Genomic DNA, 17667 nt, shown 5'->3' on the forward strand with positions numbered 1-17667 from the left:
TAAAATTGTACTTCTTTTTAGTAGCCTGCTTAGAATTCAGGGCAATTCCTCTTTATGGACCCTAACTTGCTCTCGTCATTCTCACTCCTGAATCAAGAGCTCTGATCTTCTACCTTGACCTTTGAATTGAATTCTACCATTCCTAATGGATGCCTTTGATACTGACTGCCCCCTCTGGAACATCTGTGATGCAGCAGCCTCCAGGTTCTATGTTTTATATTGGGGCCTCTTTTGCTAAAGATTTGCAGAGACTAAACTCTGCTTCCTTGTCCTGCTTAATCCTCTGGCAACACTCATGGCTGAGTTGATACCTGGTACTTTTTTTTCTGCTCTGATGAGTAGGTCTAAGACAAGGTCAAGACTCTCCATGTTCAGGTCTCCTGTTGGAAATGACCAAACTTAAACTATGAATATGTTTACTCTCTAGCTGTTGATTGCCAGCTGTTCACACTGTCAGAGTAAAGGGTTGTAGAAGGTATGGAAACAAAACAAGACAAAACAACCCTATAAATCTTCTTTCCTTTCAAAGGATACTCAAAAAAGTTGGCAAACAAATGAAATATTCACAAAAAATCAAATATGAAAAATGCTTTTCATTCAGTCAGCTGCAGATTCTGTGGATGCCTAGTATTTGAAAAACACGTCTTACCTTCTAGGGTATGCTGTTAGGTGACATCTCAGCAGAGATCATTTCCCACCAGGAGAATAAGACTGTAAGAATAAGATATAAGTTTATCATGAAATATAAAGGAGATGTTGGAAATAATTTGAATATTTTGTGTGTGAGTGTATTAAGGATAGGAGTGCACTGAATAAAACACCCGCATTAGCTTAGGATTAGCCAAACCCCCCTGCCTCTGGGATCAGGCAGACTAATATTTGAATCCCAGCTCTGTCATTTAGTAGCTGTATGATATTGGACACATTACATAAATTTTCTAAGTCTTTGTTTCCTCATTTGTGAAGAGGGAATAGTAACTGTGTTTCATGAAGTTGAAAAACGGTTCAATATGATAAAGCAACCATTATACTGATAACTATACACTATACCAACTAGAAACTATATTTAGAATTTTACAATTAGAAAATTATATTCGAATGATCGGTATTATTATTTTGCCCTCTAGATTCATTCCCACTTTTCTCCATCTTGCTCTGTGCCTCAAAAGCCAACATTTGTAGGTTACATAAATGAATTCTCCTATTCTTTGACTTCCAATTAGCTTAAGGCAAAGAGAGGATCACAGGGGAAAATTTTAGGATAAAGAAGAGCTATGTCTAGAGTAATTATTTCACTAGATCTATCTATCTATCTATCATCTATCATCTATTATCTATCATCTATAATAAATATAATATTCTATATACATCTCTCTATATATTGATCTAGATAGAGAGATGACTATCATTTCTACATCTAAACGAACAAGAAGGAACAGGAAACTAGAGACAGTAATTTGCCTACCTATCTGTCTTTAGATCTCTCTATCTAGATTTTTATTTAAGGAACTAGCTCACAAGTTTTTGGGGGCTGGCAAGTCTGAAATCAGTAGGGCAGATCAGCAGGAGGCTGGAGACCTAGAGAAGAGTTGTTACTGCAGTCCTGAGTCTAAAAAGGTCTGGAGCAGAATTCCTTCAGGTGCTCAACATTTCCTGTTGAGCAGGACCCTTAAGCATGAGGACAAGGGTAACAGTAAAGATGGCAGGCCCATGAAGCCAGCCCTGCCTGTTTCCCTGAAGCCTACCCACACATATGAACATCTCCTTATTAAACTTTTCTCATTTACCCCATATAAGTGTTTTCTATATTTCCTGCCAAGCCCCTAATGCTTATAATCAGAATAAAAGCAATACTAGGATTTGAGTATCAAAGGTCAATGACCCTTGAATTTGTCTATTCACCCAATCTTTTTGGTGAGTTTTATTTTCAGAAGAATGTGTTGACTGTGAAATATTTTGGAAAGCTTTAATGACCCAAATTCATGTAACCTGGAAGCATTTGCATAAAGAAAGGAGGATTTATATCTACTGATGGCCAGGGCCACACTTCTAGAAAATGAGCATGAATTTATTTATTTTTTTTTATTTTTTTTCAACATTTATTCCTTTTTTTGGGACAGAGAGAGACAGAGCATGAACGGGGGAGGGGCAGAGAGAGAGGGAGACACAGAATCAGAAACAGGCTCCAGGCTCCGAGCCATCAGCCCAGAGCCCGACACGGGGCTCGAACTCACGGACCGCGAGATCGTGACCTGGCTGAAGTCGGACGCCCAACCGACTGCGCCACCCAGGCGCCCCATGAATTTATTTTATACTTACCATAGGTATCCCCACTTTCTGAAAGTTGTGTTATGTCCCTTTGGTTTTACACAAGGCTTACATCAGTACCCGTTTTCACCAACCAAAAAAATCTCAGGAGGATTATCACTTTCACAACCAAAGTGGAAAAGCAAAAGTGGTGTTTAGCATTTGTTTTGGAGCAAGCCCTTAGAGAAGTGGTGCACATCCCAGACAGTGAGGGTGACATAGCCCAAGCTCTCTGCCCTGGAACTACACTTGGCATCTCAACAGCAAGCCACCATGGCTTTGAACTGGGTCTGTGGGCATCTGTGCCTTTTCTCAATTTATTTCATGCCTCTGTTAGTAAGATGTTTTCCGAGGTATCAGAAAACCCCAAAACAGGCTATTTTGGGAAACAGTTCAGAAAATTTTCCTTATAAGTTGATAGTAATTGCTTCTTTGACTTATGCCATTTGAACTTAAAAAATGTTTTCATAGGAATGCTCTGCTTTCTGATAGCAGGGGAAGCCTGTATTTGTTTGTAATCTAAAAATAATATTTCTTTGTCAAATATTCACACATGAAATTAGAGTACTTACTGATACTTTAAATTCTTTAAAAATATTTCCTTTGAAGGGCTCCTGGGTGGCTCAGCTAGTTAAGCATTTGATTCGTGGTTTCAGCTCAGGTCATGATCTCATGGTTTGTGAGTTGGAGCCCCTTGTGGGGCTCTGAGCTGGCAGGGGGTGGCCTGCTTGGGATTCTCTCTCTCCCTCTCTCTCTCTGTCCCTCCCCACTTGGGCTTTATCTCTCTCTCTCTCTCTCAAGATAAATAAAATAAACATTAAAAAAATTCCATCTGTACTCTAATCATTCATGAGCTTTCTGTGAATATGATGGTTGTGTATATTTTTCACCATTCAGGAACTGGGATTCCAGCAATTCCTGAGTTTTCTGGGTTGTGTTAGGTGACAAAATGTTAAGGATATGTGGCAACAGGTTTCATTTGCCCTAGTTTAGTCTATATAATCTGGCATTAATGGTACTTACAAAACACAACTTTCTTTCAGAGTCATCATATCAAACCAAGAAGTGTTATTGAGGGATTACTAGTAGGACACTGGAAACCTGGCACAATTGGGGATCGTCCCCATCCTCAAAGTCAGTCAGGCAACCAGAAATTTACTTCTTTTAGCACGTGAGTTGATATTCATAAGACACACTTTTTTAGAAGTTCTAAAATGGCAGCTTTCTTTTTTCTTTTCTTTTCTTTCTTTCCTTTCCTTTTTTTTTTCTTTTTTTTTTCTTAAGTTTATTTATTTTTGAGCGAGTGAGCAAGAGAGAGAGAAAGAGCGGATAATCAGGGGAGGAGCAGAGAGAGAAAGAGAGGGAGACACAGAATCCAAAGCAGGCTCCAGGCTCTGAGCTGTCAACTCAGAGTCCAACACGGGGCTGAAACCCGTGAGTGAGATCATGAACCTGAGCTGAAGTCAGATGCTTAACCGACTGAGCCACCCAGGCATCCCTTATTTTCCTACATGATATGTAGAAAAGCATTTCTATGTAGAAATGTTTTTTGTAGCTACATGTTTGTCTCTGTCTCTGTCTCTCTTTCTCTCTCTGGTATTTATTTGCTCTAGGGAACATTGTGTCTTAACTTACTTTAATGAAAAATAATAAATTGTTTTTCTATATTAATCCCAAGTAAACTGTTCATTAAAAAAACATAATAATAGAGCAATTTGAGCATTATGTTAATCATTATGATAATAGTCATATACCAATGTTGAAGAATACAGTACTATTTTAATTAACTACAGGGAAGAAAATTACATAAATAACATATTTTTTCTGAATGTACAATTTTAACTAATAGGAAAAATGTATTCACTTTAAGAATGTCTGATTCTGATGTTTATATAATGTGGAAATTGCTGGTTACTGAAAAGCAGGGAGAGGGAGAGGATGAATTTTCTGTCAATTATATTAACACTATTTCACATTTTTCCAATGTTGGAATAAAATTGAGTCTGTCATTTGTCAATGAGCCATGCTAGGGTGAGTGAATGCATGCTACTTACCTGAGTCATTCTGAGTGCAGTCTGAGGGTTTCTGTGGCAGGCTGATGGAGGAAAGAATAAACATAAATTGTGTAACATGCCAAGCACCTCACAAGAGGTCACATCTTTGCATTTGTAATTTGTCCCCAAGAAACGATCGGAAAATTTGCAGTCCAAAAAGTAAATTTTTTGAGTCATTTGGGTGTTTCTTCATGCACTCGTTATGCATAATGGTAATTTTTGTGCTGATAGTGTCTACTATGATATTTTCACAGGAAAAAAGGAAGGCAAGGTGTTGAAAAGGTCATGCAGATGGGTGGGTTCTTGTCAGAGGAGAAAATAAGCCAAAGTTTCTGATTGCCACTCCTATCATTGGAACAAACACTCTAGGATTCCAGGAATACATCCAGCAAGTCGTTTTCAAGCCTGGGTGCTCTGCATTCATTAAAGTATAAACGTTCACAAGCACCTTGAAATGCATCCTTTCTTGGACATGGGAGGCAGCGCCAGAAAGAGAAAATCTATTTTGGGATTGAAAATATGTTCTCTTCTCTGGTATGTCCAAATGATATTTAACTTTTTCCAACCTAAACTACTTGTTCAATGAGTTTCCAACAATTCCTTGGTCCTCACACTATGTATTACCCCCATATAATCTTGAAACTGCTCATTTACAGATTTTGGACCTCCACATGGGCCAGTCTCAGCCATGCCAAAATGTGACACTCATTGGGATGAATCCATGGCAATTCTCTCCTGCTGAGTGCCTATAAGATTAGGAACATAAAACATACTGTCTTCAAAATCCAGTAGGCATCCATTTCCTCGGAAGCTACTGGTGCAGGTGGGCTCACCCTGGTCCATCTGTTCTGGGTAGAATATATCGTGACTGCACTTCTTCCAGCCCATCTTCCTGTTTTTCACTGACACATAAAAATTTCTGCTAGTTGGTCACTTTTGTTACTTGTTTCATTTCTCCTTTTCTCTAATTTTCCTTAACTGAGGTATCTATTTTATTTACAAGTATTTAATTATATGTTTAAATTTTTAAAAATCTCAGAATCTATTCTAAATGATTCTGAATGAGCACTTTTTATTAAGAGAAAAATAAACCGGCATAGCAAAACCTTCCCTCCCAGTTTGCAGAATCTCATTTAGTAGACCTCAATTACATAAAATAATTTTACTTGGAAGATTTTTGAACATTGAGTCCTCATTTTAAAGGACTGGGAGATATTTTGGTATTAATCCCTGGAACAGTTAAACAAAACTATAAAAGGCAGAATCACAACGTATACTTTATATATCTTATAACTGCATATCTTACATATCTTATAATTCTTCTTTGGTGATCAATAGTAGGTCAACAAGTATCCCAAGAATCAAAACATATTCACTGTTAAAACTGACTTATATTAACTGTTATAACCTCCTCCTTCTGGCTAAGTTTGGCTATAACTGTTTAACATTTCCTTTGAGATCTAAATGATCGTTTGATTTGCATAGATTACAAACCCACCAGTAAAATATGAGTTTCAATTAGGTTGACTGCTTTCTCTTTTGCCAGTCCTGAACCATAGCTGTTCATTTCTGTTTACTCTTTTAACTGATTTTTTTTAATCAGCAGAGCTGATTGATCTCGTAATGTTCTATCCTCAGTGTAAAGCGATCATTGCTTCCATCAGGCCACAAATGATGTCCAATTCATTCATACTTTGGTAAAGTATCATTTATACAATTCATTTCATCATATACAATTCATAAATAAATCATTTATACAATTCATTTATATAATTCAGGTATTTTACCTGAATACCCTTAACAAAAAATTATTCTCAGTTTGCTCCTACCTAGACACAAACAATTCTCTTATGGTTCTTAATCTTTTTCTATGAGTATAAAGGACTGTGTTTCTCTTGTTATAATAATAATTATAACATTTAGTGCATGTCATGTGTATTTAAACTATACCACATGGAAAAATAGCCATTAGTAGTATAATTATTTAGCCAATACAACACAATCCAAGAGTTGATGGATTATAATAATTTGGCAGAAAGTAGTGAGATGATGTCAATGTTTTTAACATTTCTTTGACTGGGGAAATATCTAGAGAGCTTGGGAAGAGCAGAATTTGGTGACTGATGCTTTTATAAGAGTAGAGAGTAAAGGGTCTTTTGTAATGACTGCTTCAGTTTGAGAAAGGGACAGACTAAGAGAAATAAAATTAAAGTAGTGACCAATTATGCATTAATTTATTCATCCTATGGAAGGATAGTTTCTGCTCTAAAAGGTTATAGTGTAGTTGGGAAGAATGATAAAAAAGTAACATGATAACATGTAACACCCACTTAAAATATGAGGGGATTGGGGAGCCTGGGTGGCGCAGTCGGTTAAGCGTCCGACTTCAGCCAGGTCACGATCTCGCGGTCCAGGAGTTCGAGCCCCACGTCAGGCTCTGGGCTGATGGCTCAGAGCCTGGAGCCTGTTTCTGATTCTGTGTCTCCCTCTCTCTCTGCTCCTCCCCCGTTCATACTCTGTCTCTCTCTGTCCCAAAAATAAATAAACGTTGAAAAAAAATTAAAAAAAAAAAAAATATGAGGGGATTTTATTTTTCCATAGATGGTAATTGACTGACCACTATGTGCCAGGCAGTATGCCCCACATGCTGTACAGACCATGCATGCTCATGATATTGAGAAAGCCTGTAACTATTATGGAATGGAATGATCAGAGAAGGTTCATAGCAGAAGCTACATTTGATCTGTATCTGGACAAATGAGAGAAGTTCAACAGGTGTAGAGGCAAGCAGTTGGCATGGGCACATCATGAAGAAAGGCAAGGGAGGGTGAGCTATGTGAGGCTGAACACATCTTCTTCATCAGTCTCTGAGCTCCTGTTAGGAAACGGGGTGGGGGGGGGAAACAAAAGACTGGGATGGTATCTTAGTGGACTTTAGTGTGCTTGCCTCCCCAGTACCCATTCCCCATTTATCAGGTAACAGGACCTGAACTGGCCCTGAAGGAAAAAGAGTCACTTGAACTGATAATTAAAGGCAGTCTCTGGGAGAAGTAGAAGGCAGGGATAAAGGTGGGGAGGAGAAGGAGAGAAACTGGGGAAGTACTGGCAGAAGATGGTGAAAGATGGTAAAAGAAGGTGCTGATCAATCACATTAAGCTAACTAATGTACTTGGATTTTGGTACTTAGGAAGATGCAATGATATAAACATGTTGGGGCATGTGGTTGGTTCAGTCGCTTAAGCGTCCGACTTCAGCTCAGGTCATGATCTCGCAGTTCTGAGTTCTGAGTTCGAGCTCCCCATTGGGCTCTGTGCTGTTTTGGATTCTGTGTCTCCCTCTCTCCCTGCCTTTTACCTCCTCATGTTCTGTCTCTCTCTCCTTCAAAAATAAATAAACATTAAAAAAATTAAAAAAATAATATAAACACTTAAAGATATAATATACTAAAAATCAACCATAGAAGTTGATAGGGGTAAACATTTTCTACCTGATCCTGTGTGTTGCAGGCAATGCCTATTAGATGGCACTCCTAAAGGTGTCTGATCTACCCTTATTGCTTCCAATTCTACAAAGTCCAAGCAATAATTCTCAAGAGACTTACAACATGGGGAATATTTGCTTGATTTATTTGCCTTAGAAAAAATAGAAGATGAATAGAGTAGTAACTGAACTCTATGCCTCCTGTTTGAAGAATAAGAAATGTGTTCTTTGAATTTATTCCGAAGCCCTCTTACAAGGCTGAATCCCTTGTTTCTTGCCACAGGCAGGAGATGTCCTGGTAGGCAGCCGGTGCTGAGCCCCAAAAGTCTATCATAACCTCATCTTCTGATGCCTTCTATTTGTTTAATTGGTAACTGCTAAATGATTATCATAAGTTAACTGTACATCTTTGAATCTCTCCATCTCTGCTTATCAGTAGAGGAATGTTAAAAGTGCATAGATGTCATCCTGGCTTTGTGCAGGTAAATATTAATCTAAGGCTTTGGTTCTCAACTAAGGACAATTTTGTTTCCCAGGGGACATGTGGCAATGTCTGGAGACATTACTGGTTTTTACACTGAGAAGTACTTAGTGGGTTGACACCAGGGATGCTGCGAAACATCCTACAATGCCCAGGACAGGCACACAAAAAAGGAATTATCTGGCCCCAAATGTCAATTGCACCAAGACTTTGGTCTAGAGCCGAGGACAGGGCTGGCTTGTTGGGACCATGAACAGTGCAGTCTCACAAGGCCATGTACTCAGAAGGGACTTTAGGCTTAATATGTGTAGTCACTATCTCACAATTGTTAATAATTTTATTTTTGGATTTGTGCTTTGTACATGGAGTCCCATGGGACAATGGAGTTTGACCCTGGGACTTAGACCCTTAGCTCATATAGAGTCCCGTTTCCCATTACCCACCTCTACCACCCCATCCCCCAGAATGGGCTCTCAGCCACCTGCTTATTGCGCTTGCCCACGGAGGATGCTGGGTGCAGGCACTGAGAGGGCAGTGACTGGACACATGCACCCAGTGTATTAAGTCACCCCAGTATGTTCGGTGCACCTATGAAGATCTGCAGTTGCCCAGGACTGTTCTCATTGTGGGTGGAGGGCAACATTAAGTAGCAAATAAAAAGGCAAGACAGGTTGAAAGAGAGAGAAACCATAGAAAAAAAGGAAGAAACTTCCCCATCCCTGCAGTTTAAATAAGGGCCTTCCCACTTTTCGTTTGCACTGAGCCTAGTGAATTCTGTAGCTGCCTCTGGCTAGGCACACATTATTTTTAGATTCTTGATTGCTAAGCAAGCTCTCCTCACTGAAAGTGTTCTTCTCAGAGCTGATGTTCTTTTTGGAGATCCCAGAAAGTCCAAACTATATTCTTTAAAACCGTCCTTGGGAATCTAATGTTTGTCTGCTTTTAGAGACGTCTTGTTTTACCGTATAATATTGTATTAATTCCTAGAAGTTTGGTGCAAATACGTTCTCCTGAAGTAAAAGTCGGTAGCTAACTTTTACACTGCTGTGTTTTGTTTAATACAGGGTATGTGTTTACAAGCACATCTCGTTCTTTTTTTATTTTTCATGTGGAAGTCAAAGAGTATGGGAAATAAAAACCCACACGTCACAGTAACTAGAAGTATCTCAATATTTGTGTTCAGTGCATTGATCAGAGTGATAGTTAAGACCTACAAATTGATCCTGAGAATGTACAGCTGTAATGATTTAATGTTGGTGGTCTCTCTTGCCACCGTTTTTAGGTTTATTTATTTATTTTGAGAAAGTGTGAGAGAGCACAAGTGGGGGAGGAACAGAGAGAGCGAGAGAGAGACAGAATATCAAGCAGGCCCCAAGCTGTCAGCGCGGAGCCCGATGTTGGCCTTGACCCCACGAACCATGAGATCATGACCTGAGCTGAAATCAAGAGTCGGGCACTTAAGTGACTGAGCCACCCAGGCACGCCTCTCTTGCCCCTTTAAAAAAAATTATGTTTATTTATTTTTGAGAGAGAGGGAGAGACAGAGCATGAGCAGGGGCGGGGCAGAGAGAGAGGGAGACACAGAATCTGAAGCACTCTTCAGATCAGCACAGAGCCTGATGTGGGGCTCAAACTCACGAACTATAAGATTATGACCTGTGCCAAAGTCAGACGCTCAGCCGACTGAGCCACCTAGGCCCCCCTCTTGCCACTTTTTAATGTGGATGTTGGATTGGTTTTGCTTTCTTTTGCTTATTTGCCACAAACTTGTTTTGGAAGCTGATGTAATCAAAATATTTTAGATCCGTGCAGAAAAATGAGTGAAAAAAAAAAAAACAATCATTTGAGATCACTAAAGATTACTTAATTTTTTTTCACAGTGTGCTATAGAAAATTATTGCTTTGCTTTTCATGAGAAACTTTCATTTCTGGGAGTTTTTAGTTGCTCCTGCTATACAAAGAATGGGTTAATATGTCTTCCAAAGGTAGATATATTAGTGGTGAAATTGATAATTGGAGCCGTTTCTGTGGGGGCTGTGTATTCCATGACAGCCCATCTCTGGTACCCAGGGAGACTTGTCAAAATCTGTGTGATATGTGTCTGTATCATAAGGACTTTAGTGCCTCAAAACCATATATCTTTGTCTTTAAGCAATTTTCTGCACGTCCAGTGGAATCTTCAGATATGGGTTAGAGACAGTAAGATCTGATTTAAGCTCATGAGGTTTTGGCGAAAGCTCTAGAAGCTCATTATCTTCTCTGATGTGTTGCGGTTTATATCATTATCTGGCAAAGTAGAATTGAAGCCACTGTATAAGTGCCTTTTCCTCCAAGCTTGTATAAGTGCCTTTTTCCTAATTGAAGACTCAAACTCATTTGAAGAACTGCTTGAATCTTCTGGAAAATAAAATATATCTTCAAAAAGCTCTAGCTTGTCATAGGAAAAAAAAACACAGCAGATATCCAACTTCAATTCCAAATGGGTGACTGCTGCTATAATTAAACATTCTTTATTATGAACGTTGAATTCATTGTGAGAAAATAGTAGTGATTGCTTCCCAGAATAAGATAAGCTTTAAAAGATTTTGCAGTTTTGAGGTAATGTTCTATCATTGTACCGTGGGAATCCAAAGTGGGGAAAAAGCCCTTTGTAGATGTTCGATGTTAGATGCAGATATTAGAGATCCAGAGTTAGATATTTAGTGCCAAGCTCTGCCTACAGAAAAGATACATCATCCGTGTGTATTTTTAAAATGTTACTTTTCATAGCGTAGTGGCTTGCCTGGTTAGAAAGACGGATGGGCGACCTGGAGTCATACACATTGATTAGGTGACAGCCTATATTCCGTACAGTAGCTAGGGCCATGGCCTGCAGAATTTTCCATTGTTGGCAGTGGCTTTTGCCTTTGCAATATGGACAGTATAATGGCCTTCCACAAATTAAACCACTCTGTCTTTACTGTTGCAGGCCAGTAGGTTCTGTTGACCTTGGGCACTTCTGGACAATCAGCATCTATATAATGTAACTTTTCAAGCTCTGGTTCCGTTCCCACTCTTCTTTCATTTGGGTAAAAACTGTCTTGTGTGTTCATATTTGGGGCAGTGGAATCTGAGCCAAAAGGGATATTATTCTTTTTTAATAAAATGAATGAATATCTCTATCATTATTAGTGATCTCCCCAAGATAATTATTTAGAAAATGCTCTCCTCCAGTGTTGATACAGGAGAGAAATTGCAGAGAGAGTCTCCTAACATACTTTCCATTTGAGTGTAGATGTTTAGTACATGAGGATAGGAAGAGGTCTGTAAGAAACTGGATGAATATGGTTTTTAGAACCTGACAACTTTATACGACAATGTTTAAACAGTGAGTGTAGGGAAAAATAAAACTCTTGGAGAACAAGGTAAAATTTGAAAGCCCAGCATTCTAATGATTCTTTAATCAGCTGATCAGTGTATTCATATTTAGTTCTAAATTAATCCCATTTTAATGGTGGTCTTTTATCTGCTTCCACATTCTTCCAAATTCTCCAGCTAGTTTTCATTTTTCAAACTATTCCTCCCATCTGTAATGTCTGAACTATATTTCTTTGGCTATTTAAGACATTACATAAATGGCATTTTAAACAATATCTCAACAACTTACATAAGAATTAATTATTTGTAACATTCTGAATATTAATATAAACCTGCTATATTTGTTGTAAATAAGGTGGCCTGCAAAATTGATTTTTTCCAAATGACTGCTTAATGATGTTTGTATATTATCTAAAAAGGTGATTTTTTTTTAAACTTGAGCAGCCAAAGGGCACTTACAAAGAAAGTATATTTATTTTTTATAGAAAATAAAACATACAACATGGAACTTGCAATTTAACTTGTTAAACATTCAAAGACGCTTTGTATGTCTTCACTTTTTGAAGGTATCTCTCTGATAATGATTTTGTGTTGCTGTTCATATCTCTATCTTGATCATTTAACACTGGGTGTGTTCTTAATGAACACTTAATGAGTAAAAATATCTTTCCAACCTGAGACTCTAAGCAGAGTGAGGGCAAAGCTCCGTGGTTCTCTCTTCAGACTTTCTGCTTAGGAACTTGATTTGCCATATTTTTCAAATGATATGCACATGAAGGGAAAACACAACAGGGTTCTCAATGTACATTTTGAGGGAGAAGGGCTTGTGCAAAGGCTGATAATTCATACCCTGTGAATTACTACCTGAATGTTTCTCATTCTCCACTTTCCTCCCAACCAAGAAGAAGCTTATATTTTATTTTCTTTCTTGATGGGAACTTCCAAACTGTCATTTCTTCCTTTTTAGGTGAAATTTGCTCTCCCCTCTCTCCTATAGTGAAGGGGCTTTGGAGGGGGGGGAGGGTAAGCAGGAAGCATCAGATCACTGAGAGGACAAAACAGATGGTGAGTTATTTAAAACATATATTCCATTGCATTGATTTTCGGTGTTTAAGGTCAAGCTATTGACAAGCTAAGGGAATCTTTATTATGGTTACTGGATAGAATGTTATTACCTTTGACTGTGTCAAGAAAAAATTACAGTGGCTAGAGATTGATCTGCAAAAGGGACCAGGGATGATGCAGGTTAATGCCTTCTTTTATAAAGTTGGGGTCAAAAGATTCTTCCTGTGTTTGATGGGATAAGTAATAAATATTTAGATTCACCATTTTTGGCTGCACAGATTAGTAGAGAAATTAGAAGAATGATATAATCATATTTAAAGAGGGATGGATGAGTAGCCAGAACCCAAAAGATGAATTTTAAAGTTAGCAGATGAAGAAATAGGGCTCAAATCATATTAGCATACTGAATGACCACCAGAAGGTCTGCAAAAGTTTTTTGTTCATTTTTTTTCAAGTGGTTGTTTCTGGGGGAGTTAAGGGATAGGGCAGCAAATTGTCGATTTAAACTCAGCTCTTCTGTATATTGTTTAAATATTTTATTGGGGCGCCTGGGTGGCGCAGTCGGTTAAGCGTCCGACTTCGGCCAGGTCACGATCTCGCGGTCCGTGAGTTCGAGCCCCGCGTCAGGCTCTGGGCTGATGGCTCAGAGCCTGGAGCCTGTTTCCGATTCTGTGTCTCCCTCTCTCTCTGCCCCTCCCCCGTTCATGCTCTGTCTCTCTCTGTCCCAAAAATAAATAAACGTTGAAAAAAAAATTTAAATATTTTATTTATTTATTTATTTATTTATTTATTTATATTTTTTTATACTTTATTTTGAGGGAGAGAGAGACAGAGCACACATACAGCAGAGGGGCAGAGAGAGAGGAAGAGAAAGAAAATCCCAAACAGTCTCTGCACTGTGAATCCATGAACCTTGAGTTCACGACCTGAGCCAAAGCCAAGAGCCGGGCGCTAACTGACTGAATCACCCAGGCACACCTGTTTAAATATTAAAAAAAAAAATGAAGTAGAAATATATGCTGCCCTTTTTATATTGTTTCTTCTTGTGACTAGCGAGAATCCTAAATGGAAATTAAACGAACAAATACAATAACAATAACGACAAAATAACAAGGCAGCTCGCCCACTACAAGGCCAACACTACTATGGCTGGTACTAAGAGTGTCTGACCCCTTTTTAGCTCCTCTGGTCACTCTTTCTCTATAAGGGGGATTAAACACCTTCCCCCTTAACTTCCTAAATCTTATTCATCCTTCAGATTTCAGCTTTCTCTGAAAAGCTTTCAGGATGCCATTAATTTGGCCCTTAACAAAACTCAAAAATCTCATTAAGGGTCTCTAGCAAAAGTAATTGAATTTTATTTTTAATTCACAGAGAAATGTGGTATCTCAGCTATTCACACAATTCTGCCTCACTTGATATCACTGCATAGATATAGGTACTGTTAGTCATTCATGAAACAAATATTTCTTAAGCCTCTGTGTGTACTATGATCTTTATCATCACAGAGTTTATAACTTGATTGAGGACACAAATAAACAGATAAATTTGTCATAAATATTAGGAAGGATGCTTTGAGAGGAGGGAGGTCTTTTTCTAATGATTTGCCGCCAACGTCGTCTCCGTTGGAATGATTTTTGTATTGAGACCAGAAAAATGAGAAGGAGCCAGCTGTGTGTGGAGGACTTAGAAGAGTATTTCAGATACAGGAAAGAGCAACCACAAATACCTTATCTATGACAAGAAGTAATGTGTTCAAGAAACTGAAGGAAAAGCAAGTTGACTGAATCAGGGAGATAAAGGGAGCAAAGATGATGAGTATGATGGAAATACAGGGAGTCATTTTCACAAGAAACTTTGAGGGCACTGGTAGACGTCTGGTAGAATTGTCATTGTAATGGGAGACTGCCCTGGGGTTGAACTGGAGACAACATTATCTGTGTGTGTGTGTGTGTGTGTGTGTGTGTGTGTGTATTATTGTTGTTGTTGTTTATTTATTTATTTTGAGAGAGAGATGTGGGAGGGACAGAGAGAGAAGGAGAGACAGAGAGTTCCAAGTAGAATCTGTCATGTCAGAATGGAGCCCAATGTGGGGCTTGAACTCATGAACTGTTAGATGGTGACCTGAGCTGAAATCGAGAGTTGGATGCTCAGCCGACTGAGCCACCCAGGTGCCCCTAATCTAATTTGTGTGTTAACAAACCATTCTGGCTTCCCAGTGGGAATGGAATGATGGTGGAGTAAGGACAGAATCTTTAGATTTTTGCATTGCTACAGTCTAGATGAGAGTTTGTCGCAGCTCCATTTAGAGAGGTGGACAGAAAGTAGATGGACTATTGGGTGCCTGGGTGGCTCAGTCAGTTGAGCATCCGACTTTGGCTCAGGTCATGATCTCATGGTCTGTGGGTCCAGCCTTGCATCGGGCTCTGTGCTGACAGCTCAGAGCCTGGAGTCTGCTTTGGATTCTATGTCTCCCTCTGTCTCTGCCCCTCTCCCACTCACGCTTGGTCTCTCTCTCTCTCTCTCTCAAAAATAAATAAGCATTAAAAAAATTGTGTATAAGGAAAGAAAGTGGATGGACTCAGCACACATTCTAGAAGCACCGTCTCTCAGATTTATTCTCAGGTACTTTGTTCACTCAAGATCAAAGGTAGTCATTTCCTCTGTTCTTTCAGGGGCTAAACTCTTCTTATCTTCTAAATTGTATCCTCTCTTATTTAGTACTACCCTTTACCAGTTGTCTCTTCTTTATGAAGTATCTTCTTGATACTTCATTGCTACCTATTTTACCTCAACATATACACATGATCAGGTCTCTCCCATCTTTATAATCTTTCTGAAAACTTCTTTTCCACATGCCTGCCTCCTTCCCTTCAGAATCTTACTCTTCTCTACTATTTACCAAACAGGCTTCTGCATAAAATTATGTTCCCTAGGGTCTTAATCCTCAAATGCAAATTCAATGTATTATTTTTATTTCATATCTTACTTGATCCCCCAATGACAGCATGAACCATTTGTCTCTTGTGTTTTGCTTTATTTCCTTGATGCTTCTGCCAAAGCTCTCTATTTCTTCCCCTGTATTTTTTTAAAGATCAATATAAAATTTATGATGTCCCTTCACCTCCCTGACCTTAAATAATATGAAAATACTACTATTCCACTGTGTTTGATCATTCCTTCTTTTTCTTTCTTATTCTGTGTAGTCTCTCTGGATTGTGTCTGTAATACTTAAGTAGCCTTTAAGGTCACTTATTGCTGATGAATTCCAAACCTTTCTTTTCCAGCATATGATCCTGATCTTAATCCATATTCTTTAAATTTCTTAATGTTTGTTTATTTTTGAGATAGAGAAAGCAGCATGAGTGGAGAAGGAGCAGAGAGAAAGGGAGACACAGAATCTGAAGCAGGCTCCAGGATCTGAGCTGTCAGCACAGACCCTGACGCAGGGCTCAAACTCACGAACTGTGAGATCATGACTTGTGCTGAAGTTGGACGCTTAACTGACTGTGCCACCCAGACACCCCTTAATCCATATTCTTTATGGCTTCTCACTGATTATCCTCTCTATCTTGTCCCCCCCCCCCAAATTTAATAATATGTACTTCTTTCTTTTCTCTAAGCCATGATCCAACTAAATATCTATGGTTCATAAGGAGATTATCTTGGGTGGAAACTTCCTGTTACCATAGAGCACCTTGATGTAAGAACTTGAAACATCCAGAACAGGAGTGCAGGGAAGGAAACAAATAGATTGAGGTTAATTTGTTACTGGTTACCTCCTGTAGAAACTATAAGTTGGTTACAAATCTTGGCAATTGACTGGGCACTGTAAATGCAAGTTCCCCCTGAATAAAATTTTAACCACTTGAAGTTTAATAAGATTCTTTTTTAAGGATTTCTTGAAATTTTTGTCTTGAGCTTTAGAAATAGATGGCATAGTTATCTAGTGGCTAAAATAATTTTGTCTTCCATCAGGAAATCTCCTCAGATCTCCTGACAATTACAGTGTCTCCTGCCTTTTGGTGTAAAGGCAAAACCCTAAAGGCAATGATAGATTTCAGAGCAAACGTTCTATAGGTATATAAAAACATTACTTAAAAAACAAAAACAAAGACAAAAACAACCCAAGGTACAGAAAGAATCAGTACAGCAGAAAGAAAAATACTACAGAACCTCCTGTCAGATGGCCTGAGTTTGGAGCTCAGATTACTTATCTTTTTCACACTTTTAGGTAAGAGACGTAACTTCTCAAAGCCTAGTGCTCTTCTATTTTTTTCAAGTAAGGTGAACTTCATATAACATGAATTAAACATTTTAAGATGAACAATAAAGTGGTATTTAGTACATTCACAATGTTGTGCAATCATCAGCTCTACCTAGTTCCAAAACATTTTTATCATCCCAGAAGAAAGCCCGGCATTCATTAAACAGTTAATTTCCATTGCTGTCTGCACATAACCTCTGGTAAGCACCAATCTGCTTTCCATCTCTGCCTATTCTGGGTAGTTCATATAAATGGAATCATCTGGTATATGACCTCTGTGTCTACTTTTACTTGGTGTAATGATTTCCAGGTTCATCTATATTGTAGCATGTGCCACTCATTACTTTTTATGATTAAATAATATTTCATGGTAAGTATATACCATAATTTGTTTTGACTGAATAACATTTCATTGGCTGTGTATACCACAACTTGCTTTCCCATTCATCCATTGATGGACATTTGTTTTTTTCCCACTTTTTGTCTACTGTGAATACTACTGCTATGAACATGCATGTAATGTATTTGTTGTGTACTTTTTTTTTTCTATTCTCTTGGGTATATACTGTGAAAGAATTGTCATCTAAAATAGAACCAGAGATTATAAAATGGAGACTCTCATACATGTAACTTCAGGAAGACAAACCTTAAGGCCA

The sequence above is a fragment of the Prionailurus viverrinus genome, chromosome B2 (genome assembly GCF_022837055.1).
Source record: "Prionailurus viverrinus isolate Anna chromosome B2, UM_Priviv_1.0, whole genome shotgun sequence".
NCBI lineage: Eukaryota > Metazoa > Chordata > Mammalia > Carnivora > Felidae > Prionailurus > Prionailurus viverrinus.